Below are 27,676 nucleotides of genomic sequence, written 5' to 3'. Positions count from 1 at the left end.
TTCTGTTGAGCCCTCAGTATGTGACCCAGATACCGTGCCATATTTTGGACCTGGCGCTCAAGTTGGGAAACCCGCTCAGGCTGATACGGGGTTCTGTTTTCTCCCCTGGGCTGATCCCAGGAAGGGTAGCTATCCCCTCTCTGGTAATACCCTGGGTTGGGAAGATTTGGGTACCCCTCCACCCTTGGCCTCCCCTCTCCCAGATTCGGTTGTCTGGGCTCAGGGAATTGGGGAAAGAAGGATGAATGATTTTGGGGCTGGAAATTGGGTGGATACCTGGGAACAAAGTTCTGCCCAGTGTTTGGGGAATTTCTGCCCTCCTGGGGGAAGTTAGGAGGGAAGTTCCCTGGGTCAGGTGCTTGGCTGGAGGAGTCCACACATAACCCAGGATTGGTCTGTTTCCCTTGTAGCGGGGACTTACATAGTCAGGGGAGCGAGGGACCCCATTTGTGGGATTACTTCCTTGACTCCCTGTCTGTGACTGGCCCGAGGGCCTTCTGGGCTGTGAATTGTTCGGTGCAGGCAGGTTTTTAGGCCCCCCCATCTCCAAATCTAAAACGGGGGCAACCTTTACCTCTGCCAACTTGGCAGCAGCAGGAGTGCTGTTGGTTTTGGGGTTTTTGGGCTGATTCTTATTTTCCACTGGTTTCTGCACCTCATAGATGCGGGTGGCTTGCTCAATGACCCAGTCTAAAGATCTTTTCTCGTGAATATCTGCCACGAGCTGGGTCATTATGTATTTGGGGAGAGCATGGAAAAATGTGTTGATGAATTCTCTGCTGCCCGTGCGCACCCTTCTGGTGGTCTGCGCAAAGGCACGCTTCAATTCTTGCACAAATTCTTGTGGGGCCTGATCCTCCCCACATTGCAAATTGTAGGCTGCCTTGCGAGCCTCTTGGGGATTCCGGTGTATAGAAAAATGTTTCAAGATGGCCGCCCTATATGTGGACCATCTTGAATGGTTTTGGTCCTCCAGCCCCGCAAAGAAACTGGAGTATTATGGGGAGAATGTCCATTTGACATACTGAATGCAGCTACTGCTGTCCTTCAAATGGAAAGTCTCCATCATTTGCTCATAGAGCTCCAAGTGTTCCCAAACAGAATACTTGGCGTTCTTGTGATAAAGCGTGATGACACTCCTTATTGCCTTGATCTGCTTTAAGAGGTCCTTAAGCAAGGCCCTTTTTGCCTTATTGACCTTTTTGTTTCGGGTAACCCTGGTCCACTCATCCTCTGACTCAGAGGCACTGCTCCCAGAGGTGCCTGTCTGATCTTCCAGGTTTTCCCGGATTCTGCAAGCCTGGGAATGGCTGGCAGAATGTGGGGACCTGGTCTCCTGTGTCCTGGGCCGCTCAGAGGAGTCTTCAGATCCCTCCTTGCTGCCAGGATTTGATGGGTACCCCCCACTGACCTAACTGGACGGAGGTTTTCAGGATGCCCTTAGTAAGCCTACTATCCTGGGGTTCCCCACTAAATTGCACTGTGCTTAGGTGCCCATACCTGGATGCCCGCCCCTCCATTCCTGGGTGGTACTGGCCTATGAGCCCCATACTTTTGGCTGGATAGTAATCTGCCGTCCCGGTGGCCCTGTGCTCATGTGCGCCAGGAGACATGGGGGTGGCAGAGAGCAGGGACTGGGAGAGGTGGAGGCCTCTGGTACTAGGGCTCCTGAGGTTATCCTCAGGGGTTTCCCTTTCCCAGCGAACTTCATCTCTATCAGCCCCTGCTCCCTGTTGCAATGCAAGAGCCTGGGCTTTCAGTTCCTCAACCAAGGCCTTACTAGACTCTATCAGTCTCTCCTGCATGGCTACCTGTTGTGGAGCCTATCATTCTGCTGACAGAGAGCCTCATTCTCTCTCTGTGACTCCCGAATGGTCCTGGAATACTAGGCCAGTCTTTGCAGCAGGAGGGTTACCTCCTGAGTCCCATCCCTACTGGCCTGCTCCTTTCTTACCAGAGCATCCTCAACCCTCCTGGTGTGCTCTAACAAGTTCTGATGCTCTTTTTGGAGGTCACCCAGCCCCTGGAGGGCCAGGTGATTTCCTTCATTTTTTTCTTTTAATTGGTAGACTTCCTGGCCTAAGGTGTCCCTTTCCTGACTAAGAGCCTGCATTTGTGCCGCCAAGTCGTCCCTCTGCCTTTGAAAGGCACCAGCTTTCTGGCGTTCTTGATCAAACTCTGCCTGGGTATCCAGGTCTTTCAAAATCAATTTATTGCTTTCCTCTTTCTCTCTGTCTAGTCGGATTTGCAGGGTGGCTACCTGCTCTGTGCATGTCCTGTTAAAGTCTAGTTGTTGCTCCAGCTTTCTCTGGCTCTGCAGTAGGGAGTCCAACCATTCTTGGTACTCCTTCTGCAAGGCCAGAAATCTGGTATCCCGGTCAGCCTTTTCCTGTTGCAGGATATCCATGTCCTCCATTATTTTACTAATATGCTGCTTACTATCCTTTTCTGACTCCTGGCTCCTCTTCAGCCTCTGCTCAGAAGAGACCAGGTCAGATTGTGCCTTCTCTAATGTCATCAGTTGCCTATTTGCCAGATCTTGGCCTTCAGCACATTTGTCCTGTATGGCTCCCATATGTAAATATAAATATGCCGCTACCCTGGCAATCTTGTTGTGCTCATCCTTGGCCTTAGGGGCCATATATAGTTCACTCAGGGCCACATGTAAGGGACCCTGATCTCTCCATGTATCTGACCCTGTTTCAGTGATCTGGAGTGCGATTGCCTGCAACCAGACCGCCTGGTCCTGATGAGCCCACTCACCTCTCACAAATAGCTTATGTAAGAGGTGTTCTCTGGCTATTTTGATATCTACCAAGGTTGTCATTCTGGAACTTGATTTCCTTCCTGATTTACAGAAGTTTGTATTTTATTTTGCAAAACAGACCGTTTCCTTAGAGCATTCCTTTGAGGGGTGTTTTTACAGTGTAACACGGCATGGTGATCTAACAGAATTTATATATCCTGTCAATTAGCACACTGTATTAATCTGCACAAGTGATAGATCTAATCCAGAATCCCCAGCTACAAGCCCCCACTCTGCTAAGCGACTTCAATTCAGCAATCCCACTAAGTCAGTGCCTCGTCTGGGACGCCCAAGGGAAGCCCTTATTTATATATTTTTATGACAAGTTATAATCTGGATGATGACCCCTTGTATAACTCCCCTCTCTTAGAATCCCCCTGACCCCACTGAGCCAAGAAGTAGGTTTGTTTTGCAAATTAAAAAGGTTTATTTGAAAAATTAAACAATACATATATATCACACTTTTATAATAAATTAATATTTGATATCACACTTAGACATATGACAGTGATCAACACTGGATGATGTTATACCTGCACACTGGTTTAATTACTTAGGAGTAGTATAGAGGATAAGGTAGTTGAGAATGCTTTATATGGTACAAGGAAATGCAAGGTGGAAAAGAAGCAACACAGGAATAAACTTGATATGATTTCAGCAAAACATAATATAATCCCTTTTCCCCTTTTGGCAATTCACCCCCCCTCTATGCAATGTAAGGAGGTGGAAGTAACACACACAGTCTTCAGGAATACAATCACAGTACAATACGAATTCAGTTCCCCCCTAGCAAGCTTAGAGAAACAGGGATGATTTTAAACACAGGCAAAGTACTTTAAAGGTGGTATGCAAAGAAGGGAAAAATATGCTAAAAATGATTTTAATTCCCTCTAGAGGTTCAGGGTGAGTGACAGATACTTTAAATCAGTTCAGGCCAGCCCTATCAATGATTCAGGGATGGTTATCAGGTTGAAAACGGAATTCCGTAATGGAAGCAAAAGACAAATATTGTTACACGTGGCTGAAATGAAGCAAAATGTCAAATTGCTGCAATTTAGTCGCGTGCTTCGAGCGCAATTACAGAGGAACCATAAGGAGTAGCAAGACGGTTTAGAGCTTGGAAAGCTTAGAATCTCAGCTTTAAAATAAAAGTTAAATCTCGCTTCTATCACAAACGGTTCAAGAGATACGGACGATTTTGTGAAGGTAGATTCTCAAAATAAAAGTAAAGCTCAGAATGACAGGTGACAGTTTTGCAGCTTTGAATCAACAGGAGGGACACGGTTTCTATGATGCAGTTCTCAATAGGTTAAAATAGTTTGAATTAGATTATTTTAAACTAAGAGATTGGTTTTGCACAGTTCTGGCTGAGAACTCACACTATATTTTGGACAGTAAGGCGACTTCGTCACGGATCGGGTCAAAAGGTTTAGCTGCATTCTCTCTGCTCGGCGGGTCAATCAGGCACTGGTTCTGCTCACAGCGGTCTGGGTCTGGTCTGCGGTTCTGCTATCGGCACTTCTTTCTGGGTCTGCTACTGGTTCTGGCAAAAGTTTTTGGCAAAGAATTCAACAGCTCACCCGGCTGTAGAATAGTTTGGTTGGATTGCTGGATTATGAAGGCCTGCTGAAAAAGGATTTAGCTGGTGGTCCAGGCCTCTCTGCTTTATGTTTTGGAGTTAAGTTCTGGTCTCTGGAGATTGATGGATTTGAAGTCTGGAGTCTCCCGGCAAAGCGTCCCGCAAGAAAGTGGAAAGTGAATGTCCCTGTCTGGCTTCCAGTGGCTCTTTTTATATCTTTTGAAAATGGGTTTGGATGCTAACTTTCTTTGCCCAACCCACTCACTATTTGATAGGTCAAGGATTTCTCTTTGACCTGATTTGAGAAGGGAACAGTGAGCCAGAGTGATGAGGTAGGTTTATGGTCAGAGGATCCTCCCCTTGTCAAATTGCACACAAATCTATTTCTGATCCAAATACCCATTTATCTATGTACCATTTTTCTAATATTATATGTCCAGTTAACATATTTTCTGTAGCACCAAACCATTCGATTCCTGTCTTTGTAAGATGTCGTGTCCACTTTTGACAGAATTCTGCCCTTTTCATCCAGATAACAACCTCTAAACCTTTCCAGATTTTACACAAATGTGCACAAGGGATATGGGTTTCAGATGATAAAGTGTCAGATTTTTAACATGCATATATTTGGAGTAACAACCTTATTTTCCGCTACTACTCCCCGGAACATACCACAGAGTCCTGACACCTCTTAAAATGTGCACAGAAAAATCACAAGAATGATGATATTATTTATATAATTTTTACAAGTCCGCACTATGAATTATCCATCTTTTTAAAATTATGCTCTGGCCCCAAAGGGGTGTGGTTTTCCCAAGCACATGGTGGAATTTCTGGTTTGTCCACTTCCCCCAAGCTCAGCTTGCTCACAGAGGCACTTCTCCTCCCACTTCTCCCAAGAGGAAGCTATTTTATGACCCCCGCCAATATAACATTTGCCTGAGCCCAAGACAGTGCTTTGTTCAGTTTCCCTCCAGTCCTAGGTGCTCCTCCTCTGATTCAATAGAGAGGTGTCATCTCCTTTTGGCAGGGGCAGCAGAATGCAGCCAGGACTGGGAACACAGCTGCTGATCAAGTTTCAACTCCTGTCGGGGGTAGTTGTCAGGCAGAATTCAATCTCTTTAAGCCAGGCTTCAGCTAAATGTCACTTTGGTTCCCAGTTTTCTACATTCAAACCAAACTTGCAATTTTTACACATGCAGCTAGAACACTGATTCTAAGTTCAAAACTATGACATTTAAACAGTTGCACCCTATGTGACACTCAAAAGTAGGTCACTCATTTATTCTAAACATTTCGATTTTAGTGGCTTTAAACCCAAATTCACTTAAGCTGCTGACATCCCCAGCTATTTTCAATACATACATTAGACAATTACTTCCTTCAAGTCATTTCAGAATATAGTTTTACATTGTATCCACCTTTTAGTAAGTCTTTCTTTGGCCTGGTTTGGTTCATTTGTTCAGTTTTACACAAGTGTCTGGTGGTTTTAATACGCCGGCTTTCTGGTAGTGGTGAGCACCAGTATTTCACCCATTTTTGACATTAATAACAACAGATTTTAAATAGCACCATATTCCTTAGCACTGATTTCGCTCATGGCGCTTCTGGTCCCTCACGCTCACACTGGTGGGTGGCAGGTCAGGCGACCATTTTGTTGTGTGCAATGACTGCACGGTTCTCCAGGTTTCTGGCGCAAATGTGTGCTTTTCCACCCTCTTGGATTTCCTAAACCCACAGCTCCAAGTGTTGCAGCATAATAGTCCAAACGTGGGTCAGGACACCCAACACTACCACCCCATAACTAACATCCTTTTCTTGTTAAAGATCATAGATAAAGTTGCATGTGCCCAGTACAACACTTTTGTGGAAGAGAGGGGCCTTTTATCCAAAGGTCAATCTGGCTTTAGGAAGAAGTACGGGACGGAAACAGCACTGGTGGATGTTAAGTCCGGTTTGGCTGAAATTGTAAATCAAGGCAGACTGGCAATGCCGCTGTTATTGGCTCTGTCAGCTGCATTACATCTGGTGAACCATGATAGGTTGGCGGCCAGGCTAGCTGAGGTTGGAAACTGCTCTACATTGGAGGTGAATTGGTTCAGGTCCTTTCTCGGACCCAGAAAAGCTAGCAAGGGGGGACGGCAAGTCACAATAGTTCCTACTTTGCTGTGGAGTGCCACAAGGATTCTGCATCTCGCCCTTGCTGTATAATATCTACTCAAAACCTATTTTTGATCTCTTGTACGGTATGGGTGTCAAATTTGCAAACTATGCTGATGACACTCAGATAATCCTGGAATTGTCTGGATCTTATGAAGCCGACTCACTGATGGTCTGCAGGATATTTGATATTATCAAGAAGTGGATGAAAACAATTTTCTAACCCTGAACAATAAGAAGACCGAGATCTTGATTCTCGGCAGTACAGTGAAGTTGAAGAATTTAGACTGCCAGTATGAGGCATTCACAATAGGGGGTGCCAGAATACAGGTTTCCAAGCATGTCAAAACCCTGGGTGTTGTCTTTGACCCAACTTTCAGGAAATGACTAGAAACGTTGCTATTCAACTTGCTGAGATAAACATAGACCAACTATACAATGAACACCATCACTTGCGGAACGCCCAGCCCATACAATGCCTGCTGCCACAAACTGTAAGATGGAAGCAAAGGATACATACAGAATTAAAAGCAACGACATAGCTACAAATAGCCAGAGATCAGCAAATACCCACTAAACACTTCTCTCTTCCTCATAACCAATACCTCCCACCTACAACACATGCCGAGAGGGCTAGTGAATGAACGCACCAAAACACACAAACTGCACATCACTCTCTAACCAAGCTACAAACTCATTAACCTCTGACAACAAATAACTCAAATACTGGGCACCACCCATCTGGACACAATAAACAAAACATTCCCAGAGACCTCACACGGCACAGCCTCCATGGTAGGCGATGGGCCTGGGTGTATTATGCCGGGAAGTAATGCGGCAGGAAGGACCGCAATGGGGTCCTAAGTTTCACTGGCACTTGATGCTTTAGGAGATCACTAATTGGTTTATATTTAAAATATTTATTAAAATATATATATATATATATATATATATACATATATATATATATATATATATATATATATATATATATATATATATATATATATATATATATATATATATATATATATATATATATGTATATATATTCATGGACAAAAACCTTAGTTGCCTGGACGTTAAGGAGATGTGATCTGTGATGTCATCATTGTGGTCATAGTCTGTGCAACAGGGGGCACGAAGTTAAGGTGGATTTCGCTGAATTTCCAGGGTTTTGTTGCATTAAGTTCTCACTTTAACGTCCCTGCAACTAAAAAATGTCCTTGAATTTCAAAGGTTTTGTTACAATGTATTGCTCACCTTAACATCCCTGCAACTAAAGTTTTTTACCTTGATTTTCAAAGGTTTTGTTACAATGTATTGCTCACCTTAACATCCCTGCAACTAATGTTTTTTCTTTGAATTTCAAGGGTTTTGTTATTCCGTAAATAATTAACATTAATAGCACAGACCTGCTCATTAGACAAAAGTGTGCAAGACAAAATAGCATTGGACTTTTAAAAACAGTAATGAACACCAGAAAAAAAAGGAGAGAGGAGATGTTTCCACATATATGCTGGCAAAGTATAAAATGCGCTCAACTTTAAAACCCAGAAATCTGTCATGAAATATTCTGTGGAAAACTGAATCCCACCTGAGTAAAATCCTGGTAGCCAAATACTTGAGCAAGCTTGCCAACCTAAAAAAGGAAACAAGGGTTTGCGTCTGTCCCTCTGAAAAAAGTTACGCCCTTCACCCATGTGTCCTTTACTTGTGCCCTGAAAAGCAACTACAATTAGGGGGAAATAACGACACCAGTGTCCAGGATTGCAAACTCTCTTGCCACATTGTGGCCAAATACTCTTTACTTACTTGCCCTCTCATCATTTCCTCTCCTCACCCTCATGTCTGGCTTTCAGCAATACTCTGCTTTATAAAGCTAACTTGAATAATACACATACCATAGTCATTCAAATATATAAATTCTTACAGAACTATGTTAGGCAAAAAGTGTACAATTGTAGCATTATCCCCCCGCCTATCTTGACTGTGACACTACAAATACCAGAATGCAATTCAGCAAAAGGCAAAACAAATGTCTCAGATGCAAAACTTTCAAGGACTGACAGTAGCACGGTTTTAAAAATAATTATGCGGAACATCTGTTGCATTAGTGATTTCACATCCCCCCAGAATTGCTGTATTTCTGGGCATTCCCACCATATGTGCCTCCAATCTCCTATTCCCCCGCATTCTCTCCAGCACAGGCATGAGGTTTGGGGGTACATTACGTGTAGTCATTCCGGGGTGTAGTGCCACTGGATTTAGATCTTTGTCCACATTTCTCTGGTCTGAATCGCCCTAGTGAGTTTGGGGATTTCACCCCATATATATTTCCAGTGTTCCTTGGAAATTCTTCCCCGTAGGATTTTTCCCACCTCTTCATATATAAGACACATTTGTTTGTGCCAGCGTGGGTCATGAGAATGGGGTCAATTCCCTAGTTACTGCGTGTTTTATCTACAGGGATGTCAGCCAGTGGGTTAGTTGATAATATTTGTACCTGTCTTTACTTGTTAGGCCGATCTGGGCTGCACCCTCTTCAAATGATCTGATCTCTTGATTGTGGAACATATCGCCTATCTTTGTGCAGCCAGCGTCTTCCCATTTCCTGTATGCCCCTATTTCCAACCACAGCGGGAATTCTGAGTTGCGGAAAATTGGCTTGAAGGGGGGTGGATCGTATGTGAGCGTTCCTTCTTTTGTAGCTTTGTCCCAGACCTCTAATGTCGCTTTCATTACTTCGCTAATTTGTAGATTTGGGTGCTTTCCTTTCCATAACAGATCCCTTGTGTCAGTGGTCGCTACTGCCTTATCCCGAGCAGCCCTTATATTTTTATAAATCCTTATAGAACTATTTTAGGAAAAAAGTGTACAATTGTGGCATTATTGCCCCCATCTTGACTGTGAGACTGCAAATACCAGATTGCAGTTCAGCAAAAGGCAAACAAATTGTCTCAGATGCAAAACTTGTGTGTCTTATGAGATATTTAAAACTTTAAGAACTCACAATGTTTTTAGGCAATGCGCAGTGAGATAACATTATTTGCCATGGAGCACACACTTTGGTTAATCGGCATTGTCCAAGTGATGCACTCCTCACAGCGCCATCATTTTGGTGCAGGCCAATTTGGCACAGGCATTCCGTCACCGATTTCGGCACGCCCTTTTCGGTGCGAAAGCCATTCCAGCGCCGTTATTTTTCAATCTTATCTGCCGCTTACCATAATGATAAGCGGGGGACAGCCCTGCAACCCTCCACTTCTGTTACTGCGTCCAGTACTGGTGACATTTTGGTACGATTCCAGGTCCACGTGGCCTGTGAACTAGAAAGAGAGTCATGTGGGCAGTAGGTGCTGGATGAGGCTTTATTATGTGTAATGGGAAAGATCTGTTAGAGGAAGTGGCAGTATTTTAAAGGTCTTGAATGGTGCTACAAAGCCATGCCCTCCAACACCAGAGGATGCACCGTTACGAAGTTAATTGTTAATGTAACCAACTAAATGTATCATACTGACTTTTCTGTGTAAGACTCATTGGCTCGGGAGGATAGCTCAGGGGCAACACGCTCTTCTTGGAATCAAGATGACGCGGAGCACGTGCTTAGAAACCTCTGGGTATTAAGCACGTTAGAAATAACCCATTACAATTGTGTAAAAACCTTTAAAAATACAGAGGTTTCTGTGCTTGGGAGCCACAATATTGGGATGGAGATTTTACAGTAGTTTCTCTGTACTTCAGCTGTACATCACTAAGCCCTGTCTCTACATTTACTGTCTGGTTTTCTATTTGATTATGAGCTGCAGGACTTAACATCACACTATGCTAAAGTTAGTCTCATGTGTCCAGTTGTTGTCATAATAAGTTAATTGTCACGACATAGCCCTAAGTAGTGCGGTTGTATGTTAGGCACTAGTCAAATAGAAGGTACAGCAACACAAACTCAAGTGCTGCCATCAAAGGCCAAGCAAAGCCTCAATCATCCAAGTACCACCATCTTAAGCCTGAAATGCCAGCTATAGCGGTCAAATGAAGTGTACAGTCTCACAATCCCAGATATTGCAATCAGTGGTCAAGTGTTGCCTCATTTGCCCAGGCATTGCCTTGGATATCTTAGTCTGTCCTCCTAGTCCGGAAGTGGCATATATAGGAAAAAAGGCCCTCGTAGCAATCAACGTCAAAAAAGGGTCCAGGTAGCCAGTGCAGTGGTGGGAGGGCAGGTGAGGCAGTGGGGCTTACCATGGGCACATTTTGGGTGCGACAAGCCTTCAAGTTAGAGTTCAATTCTTCCACTTTGTTTTTTTAATAGGGCAAACTAAATTCAATCACTTCCCGGTTATCTAACTTTAAAGATGTTAAGGAAAAAAGGAAAATATGGCCCTTTCGAGGTAAAGTGATGTCCAAGGATTAAACAATTTAGTCAACTAGAGACGCTGGGATGTAGCTGAAGTGTCTTGCTTCAACCGTCTAAAATGTAGCTAGTAAACTATGTACACAATTGCTGTAGCCTGTGCATGCGTCAGCCAACGTTGCACACACGTAAATGCAGTTGTGCAGTCAAAAACAATATTAGCATATTGCAAATACATCTGCACTATTGATTTTTTAGTGCTGTGCATAAACAATCTTACTGAGATTCTATTTAAAGATATTCAATTTATCACCCTCTCAAAAATGAAAGGATGAGTGGGACCCACTAGGATGCGGATTGAGAACAGTTACTTGCGGCAAGCACTCAATACACTGTTCTGGGGCCATTGATTGCTTTCTCTACCTTGTATAACACATTTCATTTTTTACATTTGCAACAGAACACTCTGCTACGTGTTTGAACAGTTAATTTATTTATTTTCTTTTATTTGAATTTTTGTTTAGTGCTGTCACTAACTAGAGTTTCTTGGAGCCCCTTATATGGTGGGGCAAGTTTGAAAAGGCAGAATTTGAAAAAAGAAGCTAAAACATTTTTTCAGGAAAGGATAGGAAGATGATGATGGACAAGTAATAGCAGTGGAGCATTTGTAATACAAGGTGACATACAAGAGATTTAGGGGTAGGAATGGGGAACGAGTGAAAATAAGGGAGTAACTCGGGAAGTATTGCTGGGAAGTACACGGAACGCCCACACGCACGCGAACCACACATATTCATGGAATCGAATAGGGGAAACCCGCGCAGGGCCAAAGACACGCACAGGCCTAAACACGTCCGCCACGCGAAGGCAGGCAGTAGCGTCCTTGTGCATTACAAAAGTGCACGCAAACAACAAACACGTATATACAGCTACGATGGATGTCCCATTCTGTGGCCCCCTAAGAGAAATGACGTGTCACGCAATGCTCAGGCATCCCAAAAAAGCAAGAAAAAGAGACATGCAACTCCTGTAGCCCACGTGCATGTAAAAAAACACACGCAGTATGCTCTGGCAGCCAGGAACACAAAAAATGCGTACATGACCAACACGCAGGCTAGTATGCCTGAGAAAAAGGGGTACGCGACTAACAGGGACACCCGTAGTAGGAAACATAGCTTGTGTGACTCACCGTCTCTCTTGCGTGTAGAAGAACAACGCGTAGCCAACACCGACCCAAAAGAAGAAGTATGCACTGTAGCCGCTGTGAAGTAATCGCGTGTGAACCCCAATGTCTGGAAAACATATGCACCGCTTTCCACGAAAAGCACGTATAGAGCGATGGAAACCCACGTGGGACCTTCAACCCGTGCCAGGGAAATGCCTGCATGCACGTTATGTCACCTACGCGCTTACGCGCCAAGGGCCTTTCCTCGGCATTCACGCAAACGTCCTGTTTTTCACATGCCAAATCACTCCGTATCAAGCTGGCCACGCGACAACACATGGAAGACCACGCTCCTGCCCAGAAAGCCAAATTACTGCCTCCCAGACCCCCGAGCAGCCTCCCACGAGCCATCTGCTGCTGCCTGCCTGCTGCCACCGTGCCCTGCCATTTGGTGCCTGTACATCTGCCATCTGCAGGGGTCCAGTTGCTGTGACCACCCCTGCTGGAACAGAAGACTCTCAACTGGTGTTCCATCACTCCACAGCCCAGCCCCAGGACCCAGTTGCCCACCCACACCTGCCTCGGGGGTTGCCATGTCCGACACAACACCTTCTCGCACCATTGGCAACCCAACAGCAGAGATGCAGAGGGCTACCAGCTTCAGTGAAAAGGAAGTTGGTATCCTGGTGGACAAGTTCTGGGGCATTATGATGCCCTCTTCACACCATTGCCCGCCGACAAGGAAGGACGGAAGAGGGTCTGGAAGGACATAGTGGGTGCCATCAACATGGAGGGGGTGGCACCCAGTGACTTCAAACACGTCCAGAAGCGATGGGAGGACTACAAGTCCAGGACCCTCAAGAAGGCCCGGCGTCTCTTGGAGGCAGCGAATACAGTGGGGCACTGGGCCCCGCTTATCACCCCGCAGATGAGGGCCCTGGAGCGCATTCGCCCAGTGCTTCAACACCAGATCCTCAGGCTGCAGGCCCGTCTGGAGTCGAGCGGTAAGTAGCCATGCATTCACGTTTAAAACAGTGCATGTTGCAGTGTGCTGGTAGTTAGCTACTTGGCTGCATGTGTGACATGGGTCATGTTTGGATGTGTGTGTGCAGGGACATGATGGTGCTGCATGTGAGTCCAGTCAGGCGTGACCCACACGGATGGTTTATGTGTTACAATGCATCATGCGGAGCAGCATGCGGAATGCACACATGTATGCATGCCTGTGTTTGTACTTTGACATGTTTGGGGTGTGAGAGATGTGTGCTACTGTCATGGACATGCATGATGTACATGTCCGTGTGTCTGAGTAGTGTGTGCGCCATGGATACATGACACATGTTGTGACGATGTGTTGATTCACTGATACAGCCTACTCACCCTTGTATCCACTGTGTCTGTGGGTATACGGGGCCAGATGCATGACCCTCCGGTGATGCGTGTGCATGTGATTAGCATGTCCCATGATGCATGTGAGTTTCAGCCCACCATTGGATGTTTCTAGGTGCCGTGGACATGGATGCAAATGTTTGTTACATGTGCCATGCCAGTTCCTGCATGTGTGTTGCCTGCACTGACAAATGTGTTGTTGGGAGACATGATGGAAGTGACGTTTGACAGTGCCACTCATGTGCTATTGCTTTCTGTCTAGGGGACTATTGTACAGTATCCTGATGCTTGTGTTCAATATCTCCCTTTACACAGCGGCAAGTGAAGAAGAGGGCAGAGATGGCGCTGTGGAGGAAAGCGGCAGGGATGCCTCCACCGGCCGGCGATGCAAGGCCCAGTCACCCTCCCAGGAAATTCCATCACCGGGAGTGAGGGTACTGGTGCCGCGTCTGCCACTACGGCTGCAGTGGAAGGGGCGGATGAGCCCATACAGGGGCTTGCAACGGCGGAAGACGGTGCAGAGCCATCCAGGTCGGTGGTGTGTATAGAGGAGGAGGAGGCCACTACAGAGCCGCACATGGGGCCTTGAGGGGGTGGTACCAATGGTGCAAGTGGTGCAGTCCAGGGGCAGGGGCAGGAGGCAGCACAGGTCGCCACGGAGGTGCCTGGGCATGTCTCTGTCCCTGAAACTGTGACTGCATCACCATGCACCATTAGGGATGCCCTGTCCCAGGCCCGTTCGCAGGTAGGGGGGAGGTCCTGTTAAGTGACTTCAATTCAGCACTCCAACTAAGTCAATGCCTAGCCTGGGATGCCCAAGGGAAGCCCTTATTTATATATTTGTATGACAAGTTCATAGATCTGGATGATAAACCCTTGCATAACACCCCTCTCTTTGAATCCCCCTGACATCGCTGAGCCAAGAAGTAGGTTTGTTTTGCAAATGAAAAGATTTATTGAAAAATTAAACAAGATATATATCACACTTTTATAAATAAATTCATATTTGATAGCACACTTATGAATATGACAGTGATCAACAATGGATAATATTACACTAGCACACTTTTTTAATTACTTAGGAGTTGGTATAGAGAGGATAAGGTAGCAGAGAAAACCTTTATGGTTTCAAGGAAAATCAATGACAGAAAGAATGCAGCACAGAAATAAACTGATATGGTTTCAACAAGAGATAATATGATCACTTTTTCTTTTGACAATTCACTCCCCCCCCTATGCAATATAAAGAGATGGAAAAGAGAGCACACAGGTTTTCAGGAATACAATCAAAAGCTATACAAATTCTAGTTCACCCCTAGCAAGCTTGGAGCCACCGGTATGCTTTTAAAACATGAAGAAATACTTTTAATGTGATTTGCAATGAAGTGAAAATATGCTAAAAATGATTTTAATTCCCTCTAGGAGATTCAGGGTAAGTAACAGCTACTTTGAATTAGTTCAGGTCAACACTAGCAATGATTCATGAGGGATTGTCAGGTTGAAAACAAATTTTCAGCAGTTGCAGCAAAAGACAGCTATGTTTGACAGGTGGAGAAGTTGAGTCAAATTGCAATTCGCGGCACTTTTTCCGAGTGTGTCGATCGCGAGTATGGAAAAACTATAAGCGGTTTAGGGCTTAGGTTCTTATCTTTAAAATGAAAGTTAAATCTAGCTCCTAGGACATGCGGTTCAAAAGATACGGACGATTTAGTGGAGGTAGATTCTCAGAAATAAAGTAAGATTCAAATGACAAATGACACTTTCACAGGTTTGAAATCACAGAATAGACACACAATTTATATGCAGTTCTAAATAGGTTGAAATGGATGGGGTGAGATTATTTTAAATTAAGAGATTGGTTTTGCACAGCTCTGGCTGGATACTCAATCCTAACTTTGGAAGGAATGGGCCTCGTCACAGATCTGGTCAACAGGTTTAGCTGCGGTTCTCTCTGCTCTGCTGGTCTGGATCTCTGGTTCTGGCAAAAGTTCTTGGCACTGCACAGCGGTCTGGTCTGGGTCTGGTCTGCGGTTGGATACAGCTCTGCTTTCTGGGTTTAGTTCTGGTTCTAGCAAAAGTTCTTGGCTAGAATCAAACAGCACAGCCCGGCTGTTTTATTCTGATGTGCCCCTTGGAAGTCTTGGGTAAATCAGTTTGCAAAATTGTAAGGCCAGCTGAGAATACTTTTAGCTTACAGTAGGCCTTCTGCTTCAAAGTTCTCGAATCTATCTGGAGTCTAAGTTCTGGATATGGTCCTTCTGGATATTGTCTGGTCCGGCAAAGTGCTTCGCAAGAAAGTGGAAAGAGCAGTGCCTATCTGGCTTTCAGTGGTTCTTTTTATGTCTTTTGAAAGTGGGTGGGAAGGCTGACTTTCTATGCCCAACCCTCTGAGGATCCTGATAGGTTAAAGGATTTTCTGTGCTCTCACTGGAGAACAGAGTTGTGAGTCAGAGTGTTGCTACATTTTACAATCTATTGAAGAAACGCCCCTTTGCTTTTACTGAGAACCCAATTTTTCATAATCAAACATGTTTCCAAGGTACACAAGTTGTTAAGAATACATGTACACATGCCAGATTAATTCAATACAGTTCTCTGTTCAAGCCCCATGTTCCTGCGAGCTTGGGTTCAGAAACGACAACATTTTGCGCTTTTTAGTGGGTTTCGCCATATTGGTTTTTCATCAAATCTTCCACGGAGGTACACCCCCCTCTACGCATGTTACAGTAAATTTTCATTTTTCTAGCATAAACCCTGTGTCTGCAATATTGATAAATCCCGAGGTTTAGCCTCAGAACATCCCACAACGTTGAGCTTAGTCTCAAAATGTGGGCACATTTCTCATATTAAGAATCCCCAAATTGTACATTTCTGTCAGCTTAATACAATATTTTATAAGCAATTTAATAAAACATACATTTGCTCTCAATTCAGTACACCCATTTGCTTGTCCCCGCCCCCGGGAACTTGGCCTGACTCAGAGATCAAATGTCTTTCCTTCCCCCAGAGCAACTGTTGACAATTACACCTCAAATCAGCATATCCTATTCAGTAGAAAAGAGTATATTGTGTTGACTGAGGTCAGCAGACCAGGGTGCCACTCTGCATCTGATTAACACGACCATGTGATCTCCTGTGCTGTTGCTGGTAAGGGCAGGTGTGAATGTTTCACATGGACAGAGGCCTCTTGAACTTTTAATTAAATCAGACTGCCTTCTAGTATAGGGCCCGGGAACAGTACGTGTTAAGAATTCTCATTAACCAGCAAGGCTTTGAAGTTTCCAGCTAACTCAGGTTCCTTTTCAGCTCCTGAAATACCGGTCTCCTGTCAGAGTTTAGATCGCTAGCGCCGGTTCGTGTCAAGTGCCGGTACTGCACCCATTTTTGGGAGCTGTCTTGAATTAATACATTTCAAAAAGGGGATTTTACTTGATAGCATATCATCCTTGCTAACATTGTATTAATGTGGATTCTGCAGTAGAGTAATATAGAACACCCAACCAGAAGTTGGATTTTTTTGTCCGGTGGTTTTGTGGCCATGATTTTAGCGATTTTTGACATTAATTAAAACAGATTTTGAACAGCACCATATTTCTTTGCACTGATTTCGCTCATGGCGCTTCTGGCCCATCACGCTCGCACTGGTGGGTGGCAGGTCAGGTGACCATTTTGGTGATCAAAAACTGTGCGGCTTTCCTGGATTCTGGTGCAAATGTGGGCTTTTCAGCCATCTTGGATTTTCTAAGCCCACAGCGCCAAATGTTGCATCATAATAACTTGAACGTGTGTCGATACACCTGACAAGCCCCCCCGCCCGACTGCACTTTGATTTTGAATCGAGGGGGAGTCGGGTGCAAAGGATGTTTTGATCCACACGCTGGGATGTCCGCATCATCTTCTTCCGATTCCGCAGATGGCACAGTCCAGCATCTTTTCCTCCTGGATCGGTCGGTTCTCCTCGCCGGTCCTGATGGGAGTTTCGGGTGGTATCTCGGGCCCCTCTGGTACAATCGTGCAAGTCAGCCAGACCTTGCGCGAGGGACTCTCCTTGTTTTGGCCATATCTGACCTCCACAGGAAAGCCTTGCATTGACAGAATTCAGGAAGTAATTCGGGAATTACTCACATTTCCGGCCCGGATTCTGTCACTTTGGAGATATTGCAGAGGCTGGTGTGGAGTCTCCACTATGATGTGTTCCCCCTGGATAAATGGGCGGTAATTTTTCAACGCCCACACCGTTGCCAGGAGTGCCTTCTCACAATCGTTGAATTTTTCCTCCACAGAGGATAAAGTTTTGCGCGCATAGGTGATTACTTTATTGACCTTGTTATGCTTTTGATATAATACTGCAGTCAAGCATGTATTAGAGAACCCTGTCTCCAAGAAAAACTCCTTGTTTCTGACGGGGTAAGCTAGGCAAGGCGCTTGTGAGAGGCTTCTTTTGAGCTGTCTTACTGCCTCGGATTGTTCTGGACCCCATTCCCACTTGACCCCCCCCTTCAAAAGATGAATCAGGGGTCTGGTGATCTCTGCGTAGCCCTCAATGAACTTTCTGCTGTAATTAGTCAGTCCAAGGAGGCTCCTTAGTTCCCACAGAGTTGTGGGGTCTTTCAGTTTCTGAAGTAGTTCCACTTTCCTTTCCTGGGGACAGAGGCCCTGAGGCGTAATCTCATGCCCCAAGAAATTAACACAGCTTCTACACCACTGTGCTTTCTGAAAGGAAACTTTTGCTCTGGCAGCCCTCAACTGTGTCAGAACATAACGGATCTCTGCTATGTGTTCCTCCACAGATGACCTTTTGATGAGGACATCATCTACATAAGCCAGGTTACCCCTTGCACCCAGGTCGGGCATGGCCTTGTGTAGGAAAATGTTGAATTAATTGCCGGAGTTGAGGTGTCCGAAGGGAGTCCGGGTCCATGTGTACTGCTGGCCCCCAAAGGTAAAAGCCAGTTTGTATTGGTCCTCCCTACTGACAGGCAGAGTCCAGTATCCATTGGTCAGGTCTATTGCAGTGAATACCTGTGACCCCTGGATCTGGGCCAGCCCTTGGTCAATGTAGGGAAGAGGCCATTGGGAAGTATGGACCCGTTTGTTGAGCTCCCTAAGGTCGGCGCGGAGTCTCCACTGGCCGTTTGGCTTCAATATTCCCAGCACCGGATTATTGAAGGTGCTGTGAACTGGACGGATTATTCCCCGGGACTCAAGGTTCTTAATTATTTCAGTAAGGGACTTCATTGATGCGAGAGGCAAGTGATATTGCTTCACAAACACTGGAGTCATGCCAGGGTCCGTGGGAATTGTTGTTGTGTGGATGTCGCTGCGACCACAGTCATATGAGTCTACTGCAAAGAGATCTTGAAAATCCAAGAAAACATGTTTCAACTTTTGCTTCTGTTCCAGAGTCACACAGGCATCAGATAGGTTGGCACTCTTTTCCACCATCTGCCTGAAGCCTGGAATGACTTCTGGTTTTGCTATCTCAGCGGCCTCCTCCAGCTGGGTGGAGAAGTCCATGGTCAAAGTGCTGATTTGGACTGGAGGCTTCAGGTGGGAAAGGCAGCCCTCATGGACCTGGAAAATCACCTCATCCATTCTGAAGTCACAAGTCACATCTTCCTTACCATAAGGGCAGGAAGTGTACACCAGAAGTTCCCCCCATGCCGGGGAAAGATCCTGTCTGATGTTGTATTGTCATCACTGTCACTGTCAAAACAGTCCTTGGGGATTGGTCCTAACAGTTCATTTCCTAAATCAATGGAAAAATGACGGTCATCAACCGCCATTCCAATAATGGTGCCTGCGGCTAGAGTAATACTCTTTAAGTCGCTGTTATCCACCTCTATTGGAATGGTGTCATGTTCTATATTGACTAAAGATGTTGGGTTTACCCCCAACCCTTGCTGTTGGAGAGAAGCATTTAGATGAATATAAGCATCAGGGTTTTTCAATTTTTGTCCTCTTTTAACTTTCACTTGAAGGGAGAATTGTTGGGTCCTTTCTGGGATGGTGACTTCCTCTTTAATCTGAATTTCAACTGCATAAGGTAGCAATTGAGCCGATCTAAATGCATTTTCTCGATCATCAAAGCCCATGGGATTATCCACTAATCGGGACCTAGCTTTGAAGTTTATTAGGTCCAAACTAATGGCAAAGCGATTGAGAATTTCACTGCCTAAGTAAAAGGCGGCAGTGACGTCTCGCACGACCCAACAATTATGGACTATGCTCTTGTTGCCAATGGAGATTTTGAGCATACACCTGCTTGGCAGGAGATGTTTCGAATTGGGTGTTTCCAGATCCATTTCCCATTTGTCTATCAGTTTGAATGTGGGAATGGCTGGATCTTTTGGGAGTTGGTGGAACATGGCTTCGCTGATGAAGCTCTTACCGTTGTTCACACACACTCGGGTGAGAACGGAGTCCTTCCCATCATTTAACTGAACAGGGATGAACAACTGCTCTCCAATTTGCTGAATATCAGCCAGGCTCTGAACTGATTTCACATCTTTCGGAACTATTGGAGCAGGAATGTCTGATTGTGGATTAGTAAAGAATTTCAGAGTGTTTCCTTCCAGTGTGGAATACCACCTTAAACTGGAAGGAAGGTTGATTTTCAGAAATAGAGAGGACCCCCCATCACCGGTCTGTTGTCCTACTGCTATTACTGTCACGTCTGGATTTTGGTTGTTCTGGAAGTGAAATTCTACTTGGTCAGATTTTTGTTCAACCATGTGGCATGTGCCGTTTAAACTAACATGGTTGACACTCTGTTTTAATTTTATTGGTCGGCTAGTCTGGCTCCAGAGGACCTTGTTTACGCAATCTATTAGGGGTGACAACCTTATCAGGAGGTCAATCCCTAGTAAACAAGGGGTGCCCTCTGGAGTCACTACTATGACCAGGTGTTTCACCTTGTGTCGCCCAATTTTAATGTCCAAATCCGCAGTCCCCTCGACGGAAATTTCCTGAAGTTGTCCAGGAAGAGAGGTGAGAGGCATTTGGTAATTCTCCCCCCTCCCTGCATTTAGTTCGGACAGAAGGGTAGCTTGGGATCCATTGTCCACCAGTGCCAAAATTGTACCCTGCCCCTGCACTTGAATCGGGGCATAGTATCTTCCCTCCTTCTCCTTAAGGGGGCACAGATAATACAGATTTTTGGACAACTGGTGGGCTAATTTTTTAGTTTTAGACATTGCGAGAGAAGAGATCTGGGCAGAATTCTGTGGAGAGTCATGGGAATCTGCAAGAAAAAGTTGGCAACTGGAAATCAGAGCCGTTGTGGGTTCCCCTGGTTCCGGATCTGGGCGGCCCCCCCTTTTTGGAGGCAGTCACCAGAATGGGTTTGAACCAGGGGATTTTGATACTGTTGGTTCTGGGATGAGATGATGGGCGGCGCTAGCTCAGTCCCCACATTTACCCAGTCTGTATTTGGATCCCTTGGGACCCATTTTTCTTTGGGAGGAGTTCCCCCATCTCTGAAGGAGAAGATCCTTTACCCAGGATCCTCTGAGGATCCCTCTCCCTCAAATTGGAAGATCTGTACCTCCTCCACAAAATGGGTCTGTTTGGGTCCTTTGTTTCTCCTACCTCCTCTCTGCTCCTTGGGTAGCAGACTTTCAGGGGTAGGAGATTTTGTTTCCGGTTCCTGGGTTTCCAGGGGCTGTTTACAAGTGGGGAAGGAAGCGTCCTCCAAGGCTTTACACCCGCCTTCCCCTTGTGCCTCCTCCCTGAGAACAGGTGGGTTACCGGGGTGCTGCCCCCTTCATAGCTCTGGAGCACCAGGCCCAGAGTTTGGGGCATTCTGCGCCGGCATGCTCATCTGAGGGTTCTGTTGAGCCCTCAGCATGTGACCCAGATCCCGTGCCATATTTTGAACCTGGCGCTCTAACTGTGAAACCCGCTCAGGCTGATACGGGGTTCTGTTTTCTCCCCTGGGCTGATCCCGGGAAGGGTAGCTATCCCTTCTCTGGTAGTACCCCGGGTTGGGAAGATTTGGGTACCCCTCCATTTTGGGGTTGGAAGTTGGGTGGATACCTGGGGAAAAAGTTCTGCCCAAGGTTTGGTGAATTTCTGCCCTCCTGTGGGAAGTTAGGAGGGGAGTTCCCTGGGTTAGGTGCTTGGCTGGATCCCCCCCTTGGGCCGGAGGAGTCCACACATAACCCAGGATGGGTCGGGTTCCCTTGTAACGGGGACTTACATAATCAGGGGAATGAGGGATCCCATTTGTGGGACTACCTCCTTGACTCCCTGTTTGTGACTGGCCCGAGGGCCTTCAGGGCTTAGAGTTATTCTGCGCAGGCAAGTTTTTAGGCCCCCCCATCTCCAAATCTAAAATGGGGGCAACCTTTACTGCTGCCACCTTAGCAGCAGCAGGGGTGTTGGTTGATTTGGGGATTTTCTGGGCGTTATTTTTATTTTCTTCTCATAGATCCGGGTAGCCTGTTCAATGACCCAGTCTAGTGACCTTTTCTCATGAAAATCTCTCACTAGCTGGGTCATGATGTATTTGGGCAAGGCATTGAAAAAAGTATTAACAAATTCTCTGCTGTCCGCGCGCACCCTTCTGGCAGTCTGCGCAAAGGCACGCTTCAATTCCTGCACAAATTCTTGTGGGGCCTGATTCTCCCCACTTTGCAAATTGTAGGCTGCCTTGCGAGCCTCTTGGGGATTCCGGTGAACAGAAAAATGTTTCAAGATGGCTGCCCTATATGTGGACCATATTGAATGGTTTTGGTCCTCCAGCCCTGCAAAGAAACTGGAGTATTCTGGGGAGAATGTCCATTTTACATACTGAATGCAGCTACTGCTGTCTTTCATCATTTGCTCGTAAAGCTCCAAGTGTTCCCAAACAGAATACTTGGCGTTCTTGTGATAAGGGGTGATGACACTCCTTATTGCCTTAATCTGTTTTAAGGGGTCCTTAAGCAAGGCCCTTTTTGCCTTATTGGCCTTCTTGGTTCGGGTAACCCTGGTCCATTCCTCCTCTGACTCAGAAGCACTGCTCCCAGAGGTGCCCGTCTGATCTTCGGGGTTTTCCCGAATTCTGCGAGCCTGGGAATGGCCGGCAGAATGTGGGGACCTAGTCTCTTGTCTCCTGGGATGCGCGGAGGAGTCTTCAGGTTCCTCCTTGCTGCCCGGATTTGATGGGTACCCCCCCACTGACCTAACTGGGCAGAGGTTTTCAGAATGCCCTTAGAGGGCCTACTCTCCCGGGGTTCCCCACTAAATCGCGCTGTACCTGGGTGCTCATACCCGGATGCCAGCCCATCCATTGCTGGGTGGTATTGGCCCATGAGCCCCATACTTTTGGCTGGATAGTAATCTGCCATCCCTGTGGCCCTGTGCTCATGTGCGCCAGGGGACATGGGGTGGCAGAGTCCAGGGACTGGGAGGGGTGAAGGCCTCTGGTACTAGTGCTCCTGAGGTTATGCTCAGGTGTTTCCCTTTCCCAGCGAACCTCATCTATATCAGCCCTTGCTCAATGTTGCAATGCAAGAGCCTGTGCTTTCAGTTCCTCAACCAAGGCCTTACTAGACTCGATCAGTCTCTCCTGCAAGGCTACCTGTTTCTGGAGCCTATCATTGTGCTGACAGAGAGCCTCATTCTATCTCTTTGCTTCCTGGTTTGTCCTGGAATACTGGGCCAATCTTTGCTGCAGGAGGGTTACCTCCTGAGTCCCATCCCTACTGGCCTGCTCCTTTCTTGCCAGAGCATCTTCCACCCTCCTGGTGTGCTCTTTTTGGAGGTCACCCAGTCCCTGGAGGGCCAGGTGATTTTCTTCAATTTTTCTTTTTAAGTGGCAGACTTCCTGGCCTAAGGTGTCCCTTTCCTGACTAAGAGCTTGCATCTGTGCCGCCAGGTCGTCCGTCTGCCTTTGAAAGGCACCAGCTTTCTGGCGCTCCTCCTCAAATTCTGTCTGGGTGTCCAGGTCTTTCAGAATCAGTTTGTTGCTCTCTGCCTTCTCCCTATCTAGGTGGCTTTGCAGGGTGACTACCTGCTCTGCGCATGCCCTATTGAAGTCCTGTTGTTGCTCCAGCTTTTTCTGGAAATGCAGTAGGGCGTCCAAACCTTCTTGATACTCCTTCTGCAAGGCCAGAAATCTGGTATCCTGGTCAGACTTTTCCTGTTGCAGGATACCCATATCCTCATGGATTTTAATGAGATACTGTCTACTCTCATTTTCTGACTTCTGTCTCCTGTGCAGCCTCTGCCTCTTCTCTAATGCCATCTGTTGCCTATTTGCCAGATCTTGGCCTTCAGCACATTTGTCCTGTATGGCTCCCATATATAAATATAAATATGCTGCTATCCTGACAATCTTGTCGTGCTCATCTTTGGCTTTAGGGGCCATATATAGTTCACTCAGGGCCACATGTAATGGACCCTAATCTCTCCATATGTCTGACCCTGTTGCAGTGATCTGGGGTGCGATTGCCTGCAACCACACCATCTGGTCCTGGTCCGTCCATTCGCCTCTCACAAATAGCTTATGTAAGAGGTGCTCTCTGGCTATTTCGATATCTACCAAGGTCATCATTCTGGAAATTGATTTCCTTCCTGACTTACAGAAGTTAGTATTTTATTTTGCAAAACAGACCGTCTCCTTAGACCATCCTTCTTTTGAGGGGTGCTTTTACAGTGTAACACAGTGTGGTGATCCAACAGGATTTAGGTATCCTGTCAGTTAGCACACTGTATTAAGCTGCACAAGTGGTTGATCTAATCCAGACGTCCAGGCTCGAGCCGCTACTTTGTTATGTGACTTCAATTCAGCACTCCAACTAAGTCAATGCCTAGTCTGGGATGCCCAAGGGAAGCTCTTATTTATATATTTTTATGACAAGTTCATAGATCTGGATAATAAACCCTTGTATAACGCCCCTCTCTTTGAATCCCCCTTACATCACTGAGCTAAGAAGTAGGTTTGTTTTGCAAATAAAAAGATTTATTGAAAAATTAAACAAGATATATATCACACTTTTATAAATAAATGTATATTTGATAGCACACTTATGAATATGGCAGTGATCAACAATGGATAATATTACACTAGCACACTTTTTTAATTACTTAGGAGTTGGTATAGAGAGGATAAGGTAGCAGAGAATACTTTTATGGTTTCAAGGAAAAGCAATGATGGAAAGAATGCAGCACAGAAATAAACTGATATGGTTTCAACAAGAGATAATATGATCACTTTTTTTGACAATTCACTCCCCCCTATGCAATATAAAGAGATGGAAAAGAGAGCACACAGGTTTTCAGGAATACAATCAAAAGCTATACAAATTCTAGATCCACTCTAGCAAGCTTGGAGCAACCGGTATGCTTTTAAAACATGCAGAAATACTTTTAATGTGATTTGCAATGAAGTGAAAATATGCTTAAAATGATTTTAATTCCCTCTAAGAGATTCAGGGTAAGTGACAGCTACTTTGAATTAGTTCAGGTCAAAACTAGCAATGATTCATGAGGGATTGTCAGGTTGAAAACGAATTTCAGCAGTTGCAGCAAAAGACAGCTATGTTTGACAGGTGGAGAAGTTGAGTCAAATTGCAATTTGCGGCACTTTTTCCGAGTGCGTCAATCGCGATTACGGAAAAACTGTAAAGAGTAGAATGTTTTGGGCTTGTTGGAAAGCTTTGGTTCTTAGCGTTAAAATGAAAGTTAAATCTCGCTCCTAGGACATGCGGTTCAAAAGAGACGGACGATTTAGTGGAGGTAGATTCTCAGAAATAAAGTAAAATTCAAATGACAAATGACACTTTCACAGGTTTGAAATCACAGAATGGACACACAATTTCTATGCAGTTCTAAATAGGTTGAAATGGATGGGATGAGATTATTTTAAACTAAGAGATTGGTTTTGCACAGCTCTGGCTGGGTACTCACTCCTAATTTTGGAAGGAATGGGCCTCGTCACAGATCTGGTCAACAGGTTTAGCTGCGGTTCTCTCTGCTCTGCTGGTCTGGATCTTTGGTTCTGGCAAAAGTTCTTGGGACTGCACAGCGGTCTGGTCTGGGTCTGGTCTGCGGTTGGATACAGCTCTGCCTTCTGGGTCTGGTTCTGATTCTAGCAAAACTTCTTGGCTAGAATCAACAGCATAGCCCGGCTGTTTTATTCTGATGTGCCCCTTGGAAGTCTGGGGTAAATCAGTTTGCAAAATTGTAAGGCCAGCTGAGAATACTTTTAGCTTGCAGTAGGCCTTCTGCTTCAAAGTTCTCGAATCTATCTGGAGTCTAAGTTCTGGATATGGTCCTTCTGGATATTGTCTGGTCCGGCAAAGTGCTTCGCAAGAAAGTGGAAAGAGCAGTCCCTATCTGGCTTTCAGTGGTTCTTTTTATGTCTTTTGAAAGTGGGTGGGAAGGCTGACTTTCTATGCCCAACCCTCTGAGGATCCTGATAGGTTAAAGGATTTTCTGTGCTCTCACTGGAGAACAGAGTTGTGAATCAGAGTGTTGCTACATTTTACAATCTATTGAAGAAACGCCCCTTTGCTTTTACTGAGAACCCAATTTTTCATAATCAAACATGTTTCCAAGGTACACAAGTTGTTAAGAATACATGTACACATGCCAGATTAATTCAATACAGTTCTCTGTTCAAGCCCCATGTTCCTGCGAGCTTGGGTTCAGAAACGACAACATTTTGCGCTTTTTAGTGGGTTTCGCCATATTGGTTTTTCATCAAATCTTCCACGGAGGTACACCCCCCTCTACGCATATTACAGTAAATTTTCATTTTTCTAGCATAAACCCTGTTTCTGCAATATTGATAAATCCCGAGGTTTAGCCTCAGAACATCCCACAACGTTGAGCTTAGTCTCAAAATGTGGGCACATTTCTCATATTAAGAATCCCCAAATTGTACATTTCTGTCAGCTTAATACAATATTTTATAAGCAATTTAATAAAACATACATTTGCTCTCAATTCAGTACACCCATTTGCTTGTCCCCGCCCCCGGGAACTTGGCCTGACTCAGAGATCAAATGTCTTTCCTTCCCCCAGAGCAACTGTTGACAATTACACCTCAAATCAGCATATCCTATTCAGTAGAAAATAGTATATTGTGTTGACTGAGGTCAGCAGACCAGGGTGCCACTCTGCATCTGATTAACACGACCATGTGATCTCCTGTGCTGTTGCTGGTAAGGGCAGGTGTGAATGTTTCACATGGACAGAGGCCTCTTGAACTTTTAATTAAATCAGACTGCCTTCTAGTATAGGGCCCGGGTGTTAAGAATTCTCATTAACCAGCAAGGCTTTGAAGTTTCCAGCTAACTCAGGTTCCTTTTCAGCTCCTGAAATACCGGTCTCCTGTCAGAGTTTAGATCGCTAGCGCCGGTTCGTGTCAAGTGCCGGTACTGCACCCATTTTTGGGAGCTGTCTTGAATTAATACATTTCAAAAAGGGGATTTTACTTGATAGCATATCACCCTTGCTAACATTGCATTAATGTGGATTCTGCAGTAGAGTAATATAGAACACCCAACCAGAAGTTGGATTTTTTTGTCCGGTGGTTTTGTGGCCATGATTTTAGCGATTTTTGACATTAATTAAAACAGATTTTGAACAGCACCATATTTCTTTGCACTTATTTCGCTCATGGCGCTTCTGGCCCATCACGCTCGCACTGGTGGGTGGCAGGTCAGGTGACCATTTTGGTGATCAAAAACTGTGCGGCTTTCCTGGATTCTGGTGCAAATGTGGGCTTTTCAGCCATCTTGGATTTTCTAAGCCCACAGCGCCAAATGTTGCAGCATAATAACTTGAACGTGTGTCGATACACCTGACAAGCCCCCCCGCCCGACTGCACTTTGATTTCGAATCGAGGGGGAGTCCGGTGCAAAGGATGTTTTGATCCACACGCTGGGATGTCCGCATCATCTTCTTCCGATTCCGCAGATGGCACAGTCCAGCATCTTTTCCTCCTGGATCGGTCGGTTCTCCTCGCCGGTCCTGATGGGAGTTTCGGGTGGTACCTCGGACCCCTCTGTACAATCGTGCAAGTCAGCCAGACCTTGCGCGAGGGGACTCTTCTTGTTTTGGCCATATCTGACCTCCACAGGAAAGCCTTGCATTGACAGAATTCAGGAAGTAATTCGGGAATTACTCACATTTCCGGCCCGGATTCTGTCACTTTGGAGATATTGCAGAGGCTGGTGTGGAGTCTCCACTATGATGTGTTCCCCCTGGATAAACGGGCGGTAATTCTTC

The sequence above is a fragment of the Ambystoma mexicanum genome, chromosome 5q (assembly GCF_040938575.1).
Source record: "Ambystoma mexicanum isolate Mex_15411 chromosome 5q, UKY_AmexF1_1, whole genome shotgun sequence".
Lineage (NCBI taxonomy): Eukaryota > Metazoa > Chordata > Amphibia > Caudata > Ambystomatidae > Ambystoma > Ambystoma mexicanum.
This window is presented reverse-complemented; position numbering follows the sequence as displayed.